Genomic DNA, 15,747 nt, shown 5'->3' with positions numbered 1-15,747 from the left:
GAGGAGTGATTACCGGATGTTGTGTGGGGTGATCCAGATTATTAATAAACCTAGGACCCCCCCCCCCCCTTCCTTTGTTTTCTTTGTTTCTTTTAATTTTTTTTAAACCATTTCTTTTTAAAAAATCAACTCTTTTAGTTCCTTTTTCTTACTTTTGTTTATTTGTAACCATTATGTGAAAATCCCCTCTTATTTGAAGCCTTTATTTGCCTATGTGTTATATGCACTTAAGTCACAACAATAGTTTGGCTAGAAACCACACTAGTTGATCCTGAGGGGTGCCTAACACCTTCTCCTTGGGATAATTTTAAGCCCTTACCCAATCTCTGGTTACTTAAAACAAACCCCTCCTAGTGTCCTAATGCACTTTAATCATTAGGTGGCAACTCTTCAATTCAAACTCAATTCCCGAAAGGGAACGAGTTGTCCTCCCAAATGTCACAAACCCGATTTTTGCGAAAAAAGGAGGCGCGATAGCGTGGCGACTCTGCTGGGGAATGATTTTTAGGCTTTTACCATTTCAAGCTATTACTGTGACTTTACATTTCTTATGTGCTTTATTTGTTTAATACCTTTAAGCATTTAATTCCCTCTTCTACTGCAAAAACTAACTTGTCTCTTGTTTCTTTCCCTTGTTTCTTTCATTGCTTTCCTTTACTGCACTCCTTTATTACTGTTTTAAATTATTGTAATTACTACTTTATGAACGTGCAAATACGTGACAACTTGTTTTAATTATTGCATATGCATGTTTCCAACATCATATTCCGCTCGTGCCAAACAAATACCATAGCAACGCTTATAATGAGTGGTTGCGCTCTTCCAATATTATCACCCTTTAAATCTGGCAAAGGCGTATTTGCGGTAAAACCAGTCGATCAACGGTGTAGTTGACGGTTCCGTGCCTTTCCCTCTTGAGTTCTCCACTCAAGGGTACCAGTCTAAAACCCCGTTGAAACCTTACTCTGTTTAAACTGTGCATGCATCATGTTCAAACCTAGCCGAGTCAGTTATGTTGTCCACATAATGACTCTTTAAGATAGCCTTGTCCAAAGTCCACTGGGTTTCCCAAAAACCCAAACGGACACTATCACGCTGTGTGCATTTATTTGGAGAACTAAATGCTTTTATGCCAATTATTGGTATTTAATAGTCGAGTCTAGTGGGGGTAAGGGCCTAACCCTTTTGTCTTGCAGAAACATGAGGCACGAAGTCCCTAGATTCGGCATGGTCACAAACAACCACCCAAGGTTGCTAAGCTGGTGGGAGGATCTTCATTCCAATGATCAGACCCTTGTCTGGAAATACCTAGGAAATCTACCTTTCCTCCTGGAGGTCCAACCCAACAACAAATCATAGAAGTTGGTACTCTATTCTGGGATTGTGATAGGTTTGTGTTTCGCTTCGGAGAGATTGAGATGACACCCCTGCTAGAGGAAATAGGAGGATTGGCTGGTATATCATGGGAGACCCTGGGTTTGTTAATGCCGGAAAATCGCAAGGGTAGAGGTTTTCTCAAAATGATGGGCCTAAAGATGAATCCAGACTTGACATGTTTGAAGGAGTCCTACATTCCCTTTGATTATTTGTACGAGAGGTACGATCACAACAAATCCTACCGTACTTATCCGGATGAGTTCGCCCTTACATCGTTGGGGCATATTCACCGAAGGGTCTTTGTCTTCATGTTCTGCTTCTTGGGGATGATAGTGTTTCCAATGAAGAAAGCAAGGATCCACACCAGGCTAGCCATGGTCACCAAAACTTTGATGGAGGGAATTGGTGGACAACCATTTAGCATAGTGCCCATGATCATCGCAGAGATATACCGAGCCTTGGAAAAGTGTCAACAAGGAGCCCAACACTACGAGGGCTGCAACTTGCTACTCCAGCTCTGGATCATGAAACATCTTAAAAGGGGTGAATATCGGCAAGAGATTCAGCGTAGAGACTGGGACGATCATATAGCCTTCCATCAACCAAGGCGAATGAACTACATGCCCAACATGTTTGCTCAGCCAGAAGATGCCAAGGGGTGGGTGGAGCTGTTTGAAAATCTAACTGAGGATCAAATACAATGGATGTTTGAGTGGTTCCCTACTGAAGAGTTCATCGCCCGATCCAGGGATGCACCATTTCTGATATTGATCGGTTTGAGAGGAACCTACCCTTATGTCCCTCTTCGAGTTATGAGACAGGTTGGTAGGAAGTAGGTTATACCAAGGGTCAAAAAGATGAGTCACTTCCAGACTGACTTCCAAGCTGACGACAGTCCTTATAAGTGCCAAGCTAAGCATATGTGGCATTGCAAGATCATCATGGGAAGAGATACTATCGAACCAAACAGATACCATACTGGCTGCACCCCATACTATTCAGGGAGGCTGGAGGATAATCACAATGGTCTGGGCCAACCCGGGTTTGTTCAAGGTCACAGAATCATCGATGAAAGGGCTGAAGCACAGGTCAAATACAAACAACTGCGCAAGAGGATTTGGGAATGTGAAAGCGAGCACCGTGAGATTCAAGAAGCCCACCAAAAACTGATGGAAGAGTGGAAAGACATGGTTGTCTGTGCCAACAAGCGATTAGGATACCTGGAACGAGGTTTAGTGGAGCTGGAAAGGAAGTTTCTCAAGAGGATCGAGGACTGCCAGAATGCTGAAGGAAACGAGGGTGGACACCTGGCCAGAGCCTACCTGCTGCTGGGACTTCGTGAGCTGGTGAAGCTATTCGGTGGAGCCAAAGATGCCGAGTCTGGGGAAGGTCCTTCTGAGACCAAATAGATAGGAGTTTTCTTTTACTTTATGAAATGTAATAAGGCCAATGGCCACTAATAATATTTTATTCCTTGTTATTTAGTTTCGTTTTGGGATTCGTCTACTTTTTATCAATAAAATGAGGCATTTAGCATTTTAAGTTCTCCAAATCAATTTGTCGCTAGGCCTACCTCGGGCACAACGAGGCTCTCAAATTAGGACGCGATTTACATTCTTGCACTATGTGTTTAAATATCGCAACTCTTTCTTATAATCCCCATTGACTTGACACCTTTTTTTTTTACTTTTTGTTTATTTACTCCCCTTCCCAAAGGTTAGTTTGTGCACTCTAGCATCGTCATCATATTCCACAAGATCAAAGGGCCCTCCACCCACTCCTCTTCCTAGACCTATCAGAAGCAGGAACAAAGTAAAGATGGAAGATTTGAACAACATCAGAAAGGAAAACTCAACTGAACGGGTAGAGGTCACTCATGGTGCTCAGGTCTCCAAAGAAAGTGCATCCCAACTCGAGCAGAAACGGTTGAAATTTCAGAAGGAACTTGATCGGGTCCGGAATCTGGCAAACTAGTCATTTTCCCTCACCACTCCGAATGTCAATTTTCCAAATGCTCAGAACCCCATGCCTCCACAAAATATCCCAAAACCACAAAACCATTTCGCTCCTTACCACCACTGCAATACATGCCACATATCCAGATGTACTCCATTGCTCATCCCAGAACCTCTGAATTCCACAAATAACCATTTCCACCATAACACCCTCATCTATGTGGAAACCATGCCACAATCCACCCAACCTGTCTCAAGCACACCCGAGTCTGATGATAAAGACTCACTCATCAGAAACCTCGCTGCGAAACTCAAGAAATTGACTAGTCGAATTGAAGGTGTCGAAGGAAGTAAGGGGATTGAAGGTTTGAACTATGGAGATCTTTGCATAAAACCAGATGTCGAACTGCCCGAGGGGTACAAACCTCCTAAGTTCGAGATGTTTGATGGTACTGGGGATCCGAGAGTCCACTTAAGAACATACTGCGACAAGATGGTCGGAGTAGGGAAGAACGAAAGGATTCACATGAAGCTTTTTATGAGGAGTCTGAAAGGAGATGCTCTGTCTTGGTACATTAGCCAAGACCCGAAGAAATGGTCGAACTGGGTGAGTATGGCATCCGACTTTATGGACAGGTTCAGGTTCAACACAGAAAATGCACCAGATGTGTTCTACATCTAGAACTTAAAGAAGAAGCCCACGAAAACATTCCGCGAGTATGCCACTTGGTGGAGATCAGAAGCTGCTAAGGTCAGACCTACTTTAGAAGAAGAACAAATGAACAAGTTTTTCGTCCGGGCTCAAGACCCGTAGTACTATGAAAGGCTGATGTTGATTGAGAACCAAAAATTTTCCGACATCATCATCCCACTATCAATCACCTCCCACACACCAAAACTTTCCTGGACCTCAACCAAATTTTGACCGCGGATCCCCCATACAGTATACCGCCATTGCTGAACCAATTGACCAGCTATACGAAAGGCTCAAAGATGCTGGTTATGTCACCCCTATCCTTGCTATAACCCCGGAAAACCCTTCTCAATGGGTCAATCCAAATAAATCTTGTGCATACCATTCTGGCATGAAAGGGCATACCATTGATGAATGTCGCTCTCTGAAAGACAAGATCCAGACTTTGATTGATAACAAGATCATTGTAGCAAAGGAGCCTACTCCGAACGTCAATATTTGTCCATTGGTAACACCTAGAACATTGGGAAAGGGTCTGCATGAGATCAAGGATAGGGCCATCAATGTCAAAGCTTTCGATGGTTCCCAAAGATCCACCATTGGGGAAATCCCTGTGTTTGCAAATGGGGCCTACTTGGTTCGACGTTGATTTTCAGGTTATAGACGTGCCAGCATCTTACAACTTGTTGTTGGGACGGCCGTGGATTCATGTCGTTGGGGCCGTAGCGTCAACACTGCCTCAGGCGGTGAAATTTGAGTGGAACCACCAAGAGGTGATCATTCATGGTGACAGGAGCAATCCCATATACAGTCGTTGAACCATCCCCGCAATTGGAGGAAGGAGAAAGATAGGCAGGGAAACCTATCACTACATCGAGCAAGTCAACGCCGTTGACAAAGATAAATGGTGGGACAACAAAATTGAAAGCATATTGAACTGGAGCGAATATGAGCCTGGCAAGGGACTTGGCAAGAAACTCCAAGGAATCGCCAAGCCGATCAAACTGAAGAAACATAGCACCACTTTCGGTCTGGGATATGAGTATACTTGGGAGGAATTCAACAACTGGTCGCCACTATGGCGCGGCCTATACTACCCGCTGGAGTAGCCAATACCATATTTGGAGCAGACTTTCCAGCTGGACGATGTTATCTATGGGTCGGAAGAAGAGGAAGCACTGACAACAGTGAGGAATTTATTCCTAGAAGAAGATGGCATGGATTGTTGTGCCATTTTCGAGGAGGAGGGAGAGGAAGGCCCTTCCATACAGGTTGTAAGCCGAGGAGCACGCCTCAACAATTGGACCATCAGAACCATCAGAGTTTGGAAAGCCTCGGGGTAGCAAGGCTGAACAAAGCATTATGCACTATCTTTTATTTTTACTGGTTGATTTTCCTTTTGCATTTTTGAATTTTCGCAATAAGATCTTCCAATGTTCAAAACAGTTATGAAATTTATCAAAGCATTTTGGTTTCCTTACAAATCATACTCTTATTATTTTCTCTCATTACTTTACTTATACAACATTACTATTACCTATCTTGATGAACCAATGGATGTGACATGCAACGAGACAACGCAACAGACGGGCATAGATTCAGACGAAGATGATATACCGGAAGATATTGTTAAAGAGGTTGAAACTTTTGAGAACTGACCTAAGTCCAACCTGGACGAGACCGAGATTGTTAACTTGGGAGATGTAGAAAATATCAAAGAAACTCGGATCAGCTTTCATTTGCCACCGTCAGAAAAGGAAGAATACACAGAATTTCTAAAGGAATATGAGGACATATTCGCCTGGTCATATGATGACATGACTAGTTTGAGCACATCTATTGTGGCCCACAAACTGCCAATTGATCTGACATGTCCACCGGTAAAATGGAATCTCAAAATTTTTAAACCCGACATGAGTCTGAAAATCAAGGAAGAAGTCACTAAGCAGGTCAAAGCTAAGGTCCTCAGGGTAGTAGAATATCCGACGTGGTTAGCCAATATTGTGTCGGGGCCGAAGAAGGATGGGAAGGTCAGAGTCTGTGTCGACTACTGGGATCTCAATCGGGTCAGTCCAAAGGACGACTTCCCCTTACCGAACATACACATCCTGATCGATAATTGCGCCAAGCATGAGTTGCAATCATTTGTAGATTGCTTCATTGGATATTATCATGTCTGGATGGACGAAGAAGATGCTGAGAAAACGGCTTTCATTACGCTGTGGGGGATGTATTGCTACAAGATGATGCCATTCAGGTTAAAGAATGCAGGGGCCACCTACATGAGGGCCATGACTAATATCTTCCATGATATGATACATAAGGAGATTGAGGTGTATGTAGATGATGTCATCATAAAGTCCAAGAAAGCAACTGACCACATGGAAGATTTGAGGAAGTTCTTCAACAGACTGAGAAGATACAACTTGAAACTGAACCCCGCGAAATGTGCATTTGGGGTTCCTGCCAAAAAACTAGTTAGGTTCATTGTGAGTCGCCGAGGGATAGAACTGGATCCATCTAAGGTCAAAGCTATTAAAGAACTGCCATCGCCAAAGAACAAGAAGTGCCTATACTACATATCTCATATCAATAATGGATCCCTTGAAGTACATCCTTCAGAATCCCATGCCCACTAGCAAGCTGGCCAAGTGGCAAATCCTGTTGAGTGAATTTGACATTGTCTACGTAAGTCAGAAAGCAATCAAAGGACATGCACTAGCAGATCACCTTGCTGAAAATTCCGTGGATGGAGAATACGAACCCTTGATAACATATTTTCCTGATGAAGAGGTATCATTCATAGGAGAAGACATTGCAGAATCCTATGACGATTGGAGAATGTTTTTCGATGGAGCAGTAAATTTCAAAGGAGTTGGCATAGGAGTAGTCCTAGTATCAGAAACCGGTCAACATTATCCAATATCTGCCAAGCTCAGGTTCCCGTGCACCAACAACATGGCCGAGTATCAAGCCTACATCTTAGGGCTCAAGATGGCCATTGACATGAACATCAAAGAGTTGCTAGTAATTGGGGATTCAGACTTGCTTATACATCATGTCCGAGAAGAATAGGCGACCAAGAACTCCAAGATACTCCCTTATCTGCATCATGTTGAGGAGTTGAGAAAGAGGTTCACAAAGACAGAATTCCAGCATGTTCCTAGGGTCCAGAATGAATTTTCCGATCCACTAGCTACCCTATCATCCATGATACAACATCCAGACAAGAATTTCATTGATCCCATTCCGGTAAAGATCTATGATCAGCCCGCTTACTGTGCTCATGTCGAAGAAGAAGTAGACGGAAAGCCTTGGTTTCATGATATCAAGGAATACTTGGCAAAAGGAGAATACCCAAAACTCGTGAACGCTACTCAGAAGCGCACGCTTTCGAGGTTATCCAACAATTTCTTTCACAATGGAGGAATCCTGTACAGGAAGACTCCTGATTTGGGATTACTAAGGTGTATCAACGCAAAGGAAGCATCCAGGTTATTAGAGGAAATTCATGCAGGGACCTGCGGTCCACATATGAATGACTTTGTTTTAGCAAAGAAAATACTCCGATCTGGTTACTTTTGGATAACTATGGAAACAGACTACATCTAGTATGTTCGAAAGTGCCACCGCTGCCAAATACATGCGGACATGATAACGGTGCCTCCAAACGAGCTTAATGCAACAAGCTCGTCGTGGCCGTTCGCCGCCTGGGGAATGGATGTTATCGGACCAATCTAACCCGCTGCATCAAACAGACACAGGTTTATCCTAGTAGCAATTGATTATTTCACCAAATGGGTTGAAGCAGCATCTTACAGGGCAGTGACTAAGAAAGTCGTGGCGGATTTCGTCCGCGACCGTATCATGTGTCAGTTCGGGATTCCAGAGTCGATCATTACTGATAATGGCTCCAACCTCAACAGTGATTTGATAAAATCCATGTGTGAAACCTTCAAGATCAAACACAAGAATTCTACAGCTTACAGACCTCAGATGAACGAAGCCGTAGAGGCCGCCAACAAGAATATCAAGAAGATACTAAGGAAAATGATAGAGAAGCATAAGCAGTGGCACGATAAGCTATCATTTGCTTTATTGGGATACCACACCACAGTCCGTACATCGATAGGAGCAACCTCTATATGCTGGTCTATGGTACAGAGGCAGTCATTCCCGCTGAGGTAGAAATTCCTTCCTTAAGGATCATACAGGAAGCAGAGCTCGACGACGCATAATGGGTGAAGAGTCATTACGAGCAACTAGCTCTTATAGACGGAAAGAGAATGAATGCAGTTTGCCACTGCCAGCTCTATTAGAATAGAATGTCCAGAGCCTTCAACAAAAGAGTCAAGCCGAGACAATTCACACCGGGGCAGCTGGTGTTAAAGAAAATTTTTCTGCATCAAGATGAAGCCAAAGGGAAATTCTCTCCCAACTGGCAGGGTCCGTACATGGTTCGCCGGGTTCTGACAAGAGAAGCCCTCATACTTGCAGAAATGGACGGAGAAGTTTGGCCAAAGCCAATCAATTCAGACGCAGTCAAGCGATACTATGTGTAATCTTTATGCTTTCCTTATATGATGTAATTTGAACTACGCCTGACCTGATTCCCGTTTAAGAGGGAATACGTAGGAAGCCCTATGGGTTCGGTCACAATTCAATAAAATTTTCATTTCCCCCGCAATTGGAAACTGGGGCAAAATTTTGATGAGGACCCTCAAAATTTCGAAGTGATTTCAGCCATTCGCCACAAGCAGCCGCCAGAAGAAGCAGCCCAGTAAATTAGGGTAGAATTTTGAGGAGGACCCTCAAAATTCTGGAGCAAGAGAAGTTGCAATGTCTTGAACCACGTCGCAGTCGTCGGTTGAACTAAAGAAAACTATTCTTAATTAGGTATTTATGTTACATTTTCTTTACTAAAATCATGCATCTTTATTTCTGAAATCGCTCTTTTTAGCAACGTTACCCCAATGACACATGCAATATCACCAGATCAAAATCGAGCAGTTCAAGCAAAGCCAGCAGGGATACGAACTAACCTTCCCCTTTACAAACTCACGACTTTTTCTTTGAATGCAGGCACTTGAGTTGCAAAATCATCAAATATACTATACGCTCACTCACAAAGTTCAGGAATACAACTCTCCGAACCATTACACTTGCTCGCAACTGCTGTCCGCACACAACAGTGTCCCCAACAGGCACAATATCCCCAACAATCACGATACCACAATCCGCTATCAGCTAAGAAAACTCTATTGCCATTTGCTATTTTTACTTCCGGCATAAGGCTACCATTCTGCCTTCCGAGACTAAGCTCTGTCTCCAGCTGCATTCTCTGCATTGCATAAGGCTACCATTCTGCCTTCCGAGGTTAAGCTCTACCTCCATCTGTATTCTCTGCATTGCATAAGGCTACCATTCTGCCTTCCGAGGTTAAGCTCTACCTCCATCTGCATTCTCTGCATTGCATAAGGCTACCATTCTACCTTCCGAGACTAAGCTCTGTCTCCATCTGCATTCTCTGCATTGCATAAGGCTACCATTCTGCCTTCCGAGACTAAGCTCTATCTCCATCTGCATTCTCTGCATTACATATGGCTACCATTCTGCCTTCCGAGATTAAGCTCTGTCTCTATCTGCATTCTCTACACTGCATAAAGCTACCATTCTGCCTTCCGAGGTTAAGATCTACCTCTATCTGCATTCTCTGCATTGCATAAGGCTACCATTCTGCATAAGGCTACCATTCTGCCTTACGAGGTTAAGGTCTACCTCCATCTGCATTCTCTGCATTGCATAAGGCTACCATTCTGCCTTCCGAGACTAAGCTTTGTCTCCATCTGAATTCTCTGCATTGATAAGGCTACCATTCTGCCTTCCGAGGTTAAGCTCTACCTCCATCTGCATTCTCTGCATTGCATAAGGCTACCATTCTGCCTTCCGAGGTTAAGCTCTACCTCCATCTACATTTTCTTGCATTGCATAAGGCTACCATTCTGTCTTCCTAGGTTAAGCTCTACCTCCATTTGCATGGCTGAAAGATCGCCACCTCTACATCTTGCATGACTGAAAGATCGTCACTTTATTTACATCTTGCATGGCTGAAAGATCGCTACTTCATTTATATCTTGCATCGGCTGAAAGATCGCCACTTCATTTACATCTTGCATCGGCTGAAAGATCGCCACTTTATTTACATCTTGCATGGCTGAAAGATTGTCATTTCATTTACATCTTGCATCGGCTGAAAGATCGCCACCTTATTTACATCTTGCATTGGCTGAAAGATCGCCACCTTATTTACATTTGCACTGGCTGAAAGATCGCCACCTTATTTACATTTGCACTGGCTGAAAGATCGACACCTACTACGTCTCATAGGCTGAAAGATCGCCAAATCATCCAAAGGCATCATTGTTCGGAGGCGTCATTTTCATAGCCCGAGAACGCCATGCCATGGCCTGAGGACCCCTCTTATCTTTTGCATATCATTATTCAAAGACATCATAGTTCGGAGGCATCATTCTCATATCCCGAGAGCACCATTTCATGGCCTATGAATCCTTATTATACACTTCATAGCCCAGGACGTCATGGTCTGAGGACGTCATCCTAACCGTCCAAAGACAATATTTCATGGTCCAACGGGAACTTGCATCATGTATAAATTTCCGCACAAAACATTGTTCATTTGCAGGTAAACTGGCGAGCAACGACCGTCTCAGCAGGAGCAATCCTGCTCTAATTCCCGCAGCCCTATTAGACTTTAACCATCCATCCTAACCCAAATATCGCGCCCGTCTTGGAAAATCTCCATCGGCATATTCCGCCGACGGATCCTGGACTACATATGGCCTGATTCCTGTAAGACCAGTAATATGTAGGTAGCTCAGGAGCCTGAGCTCGGTCAAATTCTTCAAACCATTCCGTTCGGTCAAAGATTGCCATCATATCTTTACCCGATAACTCTTTCATCCTTCCCGGGTAAAGAGGGGCTGCTGTTGATACCCAATTTTTCCATGTATATTTTTATATGCAAAATAATTTCAAAATAGCATACGTATGCATATATAAGCATGTCCAAGTGTTTTATTATTTTTCCAATTTTTAAAAGATTTTTAAATCAATTTATCGCCTTATTTTATTAGAAAAAACCAATAATTATTTTCCAAATTATCATTTTTGGTAACTACTTTATTGAATTCTCATATTTATACCAAAATATAGCTAAGGTAATTTTTACACATTTTTTACAGAATTATTTAGCTTTTTAAAGTTAAATTGCATATAATTGCAATTTTAGCCTATTTTAAGATTTAATTGTGTTTATAATTACAAATTTGATTCCAGTATTTTTAATTTAATATTTACATATTATTAATCGATTTAGTACCTTTAATTTATTTTCAAAATTTATTTTACTATTTTTATAAAATAAATAAGGAAAATGGCTATTTAAATGTTAACCCCATTTATTTCAATTTAGCCTTATTTGAGCCCCAAATGAACCCAATTCCCAATCTCAATTCCCCAACCCAATTTTAATTTAAACTTGCCCCTGACCCGATTAAATCCTACCCGACCCAGACCCCCCTCATCCTGGTCGTTGATCTCTGAGATCAACGACCCCTATTCACTCTTACCTTTTTTAACCCAAACGACCACCCTAATCTTCTCATTTCTCACCTACCATCCACCTCTGAACTCTCAAACTATCTCAAACTCTCTCGAACATTCCCAAACCCTAACCGCTCTTACTGTTGATACCCAATTTTTCCCTATGTATTTTTATATAGAAAATACTTTCAAAATTGCATGTACATATAAGCATGCCCAAGAGTTTTGGTATTTTTTCCTAATTTTTAAAGATTTTAAAATCAATTTATTTTAGCAGTACAAAACACAGAATTATTCTCAAAATCATCAATTTTGGTGAATAATTTATTTTATTCCCATATTTATACCAAAAATATAGTTAAGATAATTTTTGCATATTTTTTACAAATTTATTTGGTATTTTTAAAACTAAATTGCATATAATTGCAATTATAGCCTATTCTACCATTGATAGCATTTTTGCAACTATAAAATCCTTTCCAGTATTTTTAGATTAATATTTATATATTATTAATTAGTTCAGTGCTTTTAATTTATTTTTAAATCATTTTGACTATTTTCATAAAATGAAAGAGGGGAAAATTGGCTATTTAACACATAGCCATTTCTATTTCAATTTTAACCTCAATTTGACCCCCAATTCCACCCAATTTAAAACGACCCAATTCCAATTTTAACCCAACCCCTTGACCCGTTTTCAGACCTGCCCGGCCTCCCTTTTAATCCTGGTCGTTGATCATTTTGATCAATGGTCGTGGTTCGTTCTTTCCTTTTTTAATTTCCATACCCCCTAACCCTAGCTCATTTGTATCAAAGACGCAGCCTTTGAACGCTCTTCATCTCCCAAATCCTCTCTAGCCCTCCCCGAAACCCTAATCGATTCCCACCTACTTCTGTCATGTTTCCACCGGAATCCATGGCATTCCTGGCCATGGATGGCCTGTGCTCACTCTCTCTCACCATTAAACATAAGCCACTCGAGGTTTGAAGGCCGATTTCAATGGCTCCCTTTAGATCTGTCTCAGATCTGTAAGATCTATGGCCTCTCGGCCATTTTCCGGCGTATTCGAGCAATATGAGTCTCTTCGAATCAGGATCCGACTTTCCTCAAGACCTTCTCATTCTAGGGTCTTCTCTGCTTTTTTTAAGCCGTCTAAGGTTCTATACTTACTTATTTTTTTCTTAGATATGTGCCATGCCTGGTCTTTACTTGACGTCTTAATATTTTCCCCCAAAATTTCCTCTTCAAAATCGTTCAAATTCGATTTTTAGGGTTTCTGGAAAGTTTCTTAAAATGTTTTCTGACTCCTTTGTTCTCTCTTTATGTGTGTTTATACTCGTATGTTTATTTCTTATTATGCTTGAGTTTGCTCTCTTTTGTTTCTTTTCTGATTATGAAAGACCTTTCTATTCTTTTTGTCACTCTCATGCTCACATGTTAACTCGGTTTGTTGTTACTCATTCTTTGCTATATGTGTTTAAGTTTGAGCTCTTTGATTTTGTTTCACCTTACTAAATTTTGTTGATGTTCCTGCTAAGCATGTTTTTACCTGCTTTGTTTAAAACTCGTAGCCTCTCTTTCTTCTGAATTCGTTTGTGTATGTTTGCCTCTCACAAGCCTTTGAACGGGGCTTCTAAGCCTCTCTCAATGACTTTGATTTCTCACCTCTGATTCTATTTGAAACCCTAAAGATTTGGGGATTTTCTTTGATAAGTGGCACTAGAGTTCCACTTTGGGACCCTAGGTTTGCAGACTCACTATGAGCCTGTAATCGAACTTGAATCCTTTTGTTTGTGACTCTGAAACTTTCAGTAACTCTTTTCTAGGGTAAACGACTCTTTTGCTTGGTTTAGGTGCTTTATATATGAGAAAAACTCCTCTTTCAAAAGGTTTTCACAACCAAGTGATTGATTCCTAAATCCCTTTAATAAGGCTAATGATTCCTTACTGATTTCTTTCGATTGAATCTCTTTTACCCTACTGGCTGTTTATTTTGATCTTTTTGTGTAGAAATTCTATGCTTGTGATGTTTTCCTTAAATACATGGTCTCCTGTATTCCTTCGGTAATTCTGTACCAATGTTTGAATTATTTCTATACTTATATGATTCTTTCCTTTATTACCTTGATTCCCTGTGATTACAATTGGATCCGGAATCCTCTTGATTGATTTTCGAACTGATGCCCTATTTTTACTTTATAAATACACTATTATTCCAATTTTCCTTAATTACCCACTATGTTTTTGACCTTGTTTATGAACTATGTGGTTTCTCTGCCCTAATCAGCCCTATTGAACTAATTTCTTTCCTTATTCTGTCTTGACTAACCGTTTGAACTAGATTCCTTAATTAAAGTATTCCAGTTGTCTTAATTGACACTAATTGATTGCTATTTCCATGTTTGTGCATCATTTGCCTATGTATTACTTGTTTTCAAAACTATATAAAGACCTAGTCTTCCCTCTTTACACACACTGAAATACACACGAACAAAAACACTTCTGATTACTTACTGTCTTGCAATACTGTTTGAATTCAATACTTGGCTTTGCTTGAGATCTTTTGGAACTACTTTGTTTGTAACTTGGATCTCTCAAGGCTACTGTTTTCTTACTTATTTTCCTTTGAAACTGGTATGCCTTTTATTTAATTTTTTGCCTCACCCCTATGTGTTCACTCTACAGTTTCAGACTTTTTGTTTACTTTACTGCTCATGTTTAGTAATTTGTGCTAAATATTTTTCTTCCTTGCTTCTATTTCTGTTATGAATCCCTACCCTTATTCCTTTATATATGCCTGAGTTAAGGTCTTGGCCTGACAGTATCCTAATTACTGCCTAGGCCATAACCTGGTCCACAATGGATCCTAACTCTCAATGTTTGGCTAGCAGGTTGGTCAGGGGTGTGCCAGCATTCCAATTGCTGGGTTTGACTACCAGCCTGCCATGTCTCTCCCTGATTCCTTTCCCCCTGTGCACTTACACTTATTCTTAGACTCTTAAGTTCTGCCCCTCTCTTATGAGCCTTGCTTTGGGACCTTGAGTTCCCTCTGAACTTGGACATTTGAGGGCTGGCATTTCCACACTGCACTATGTTCTTAATTCTGCAATGTTTTGGGGTGTAAGCATTGCCCGAGTCCCTTTGAGACTCTTGGGAACTTTGACACACTCCAAATATGAGAAAGTCTTTTGGAAATCTGATCTTGGAAGTAGGTTTATCTCATATTGTTGGACTTCGAGTCTGAATTAGGCTGTTTAGATGTAGTTGGAACTTCTGATGTAATTTTACTTATCTTTCTGATTCACTCGGGTCTGTAATAATTTGTAATAACTATGGGTGTATAGTAAAAAATAGGGTAGGGTCTCTCATGTTATGCATATGGGGTAGATATCATGCTTTAGGTTCTATTTCTGCAATCACAACATTTTTCGTTTATATATCTACATTTAGAAATTCTGCCTATAAGGTTGTTTCATCATGCATTTAGAAACCCTGCATGTAAGTCTTTATAACTTCTCCATTACTGCATTTAGAAAACATGCCTATAAGTCCTGCATTTCTGCATTTTAGAAAACATGTTTATAAGTTCTGCTTCTTAGAGATTATGCTTATAGGTTCTGCATTTAGAAAACATGCCTATAAGTCCTGCATTTCTGCATTTTAGAAAACATGCTTATAAGTTCTGCATCTTAGAGATTATGCCTATAGGTTCTTCATATAGAAAACATGCCTATAAGTTTATCTGCACTTCTGCATATACCCGCCGTTAGGCAGACAATCTTAGGCTTAATAATAACCAATCAATTCTAGATATCATGGATATAGGGTTCTTGCATTTATGTAACTTTTTAAAACCCAATGACACTTAGAGACCATGCCTATAGGAATAAATCAACTAAACCAGTCCCGTTTTAAATCTAAAACCAGTCTTAAAGTCTGCGGATCCTTTTTTATAAAACCAGCAAACTTTTTCCTTAAAATCAATACAACTCTATTAGATGTCATGTCTATAGGCCTCACTTAGGTAAACTATTAGGTGATTAATTAACTGTGTCAGCCTTTGATAACTACATCTAGACAAGGCCAATTCGGACTCC

At 40.9% G+C, this 15,747-nt stretch overlaps 1 long non-coding RNA gene across 1 annotated transcript in view; it reads left to right on the top strand.

The window, feature by feature from the left end:
- The window catches only part of LOC142179820 (uncharacterized), a 28,624-nt gene extending 13,535 nt beyond the window's left edge, over positions 1–15,089 (top strand). Inside the window, exon 2 of the long non-coding RNA XR_012708306.1 lies at positions 14,542–15,089. This is a non-coding gene — a long non-coding RNA (uncharacterized LOC142179820). The remainder of the gene's footprint in view (positions 1–14,541) is intronic.
- The last annotated feature ends 658 nt before the right edge of the window (positions 15,090–15,747 follow it).

This window comes from Nicotiana tabacum, chromosome 1, assembly GCF_000715075.1.
Source record: "Nicotiana tabacum cultivar K326 chromosome 1, ASM71507v2, whole genome shotgun sequence".
NCBI classification, from domain to species: domain Eukaryota; kingdom Viridiplantae; phylum Streptophyta; class Magnoliopsida; order Solanales; family Solanaceae; genus Nicotiana; species Nicotiana tabacum.
Note: the sequence above shows the minus strand (reverse complement) of the source record. Positions and strands in the feature narration are given on the sequence as shown.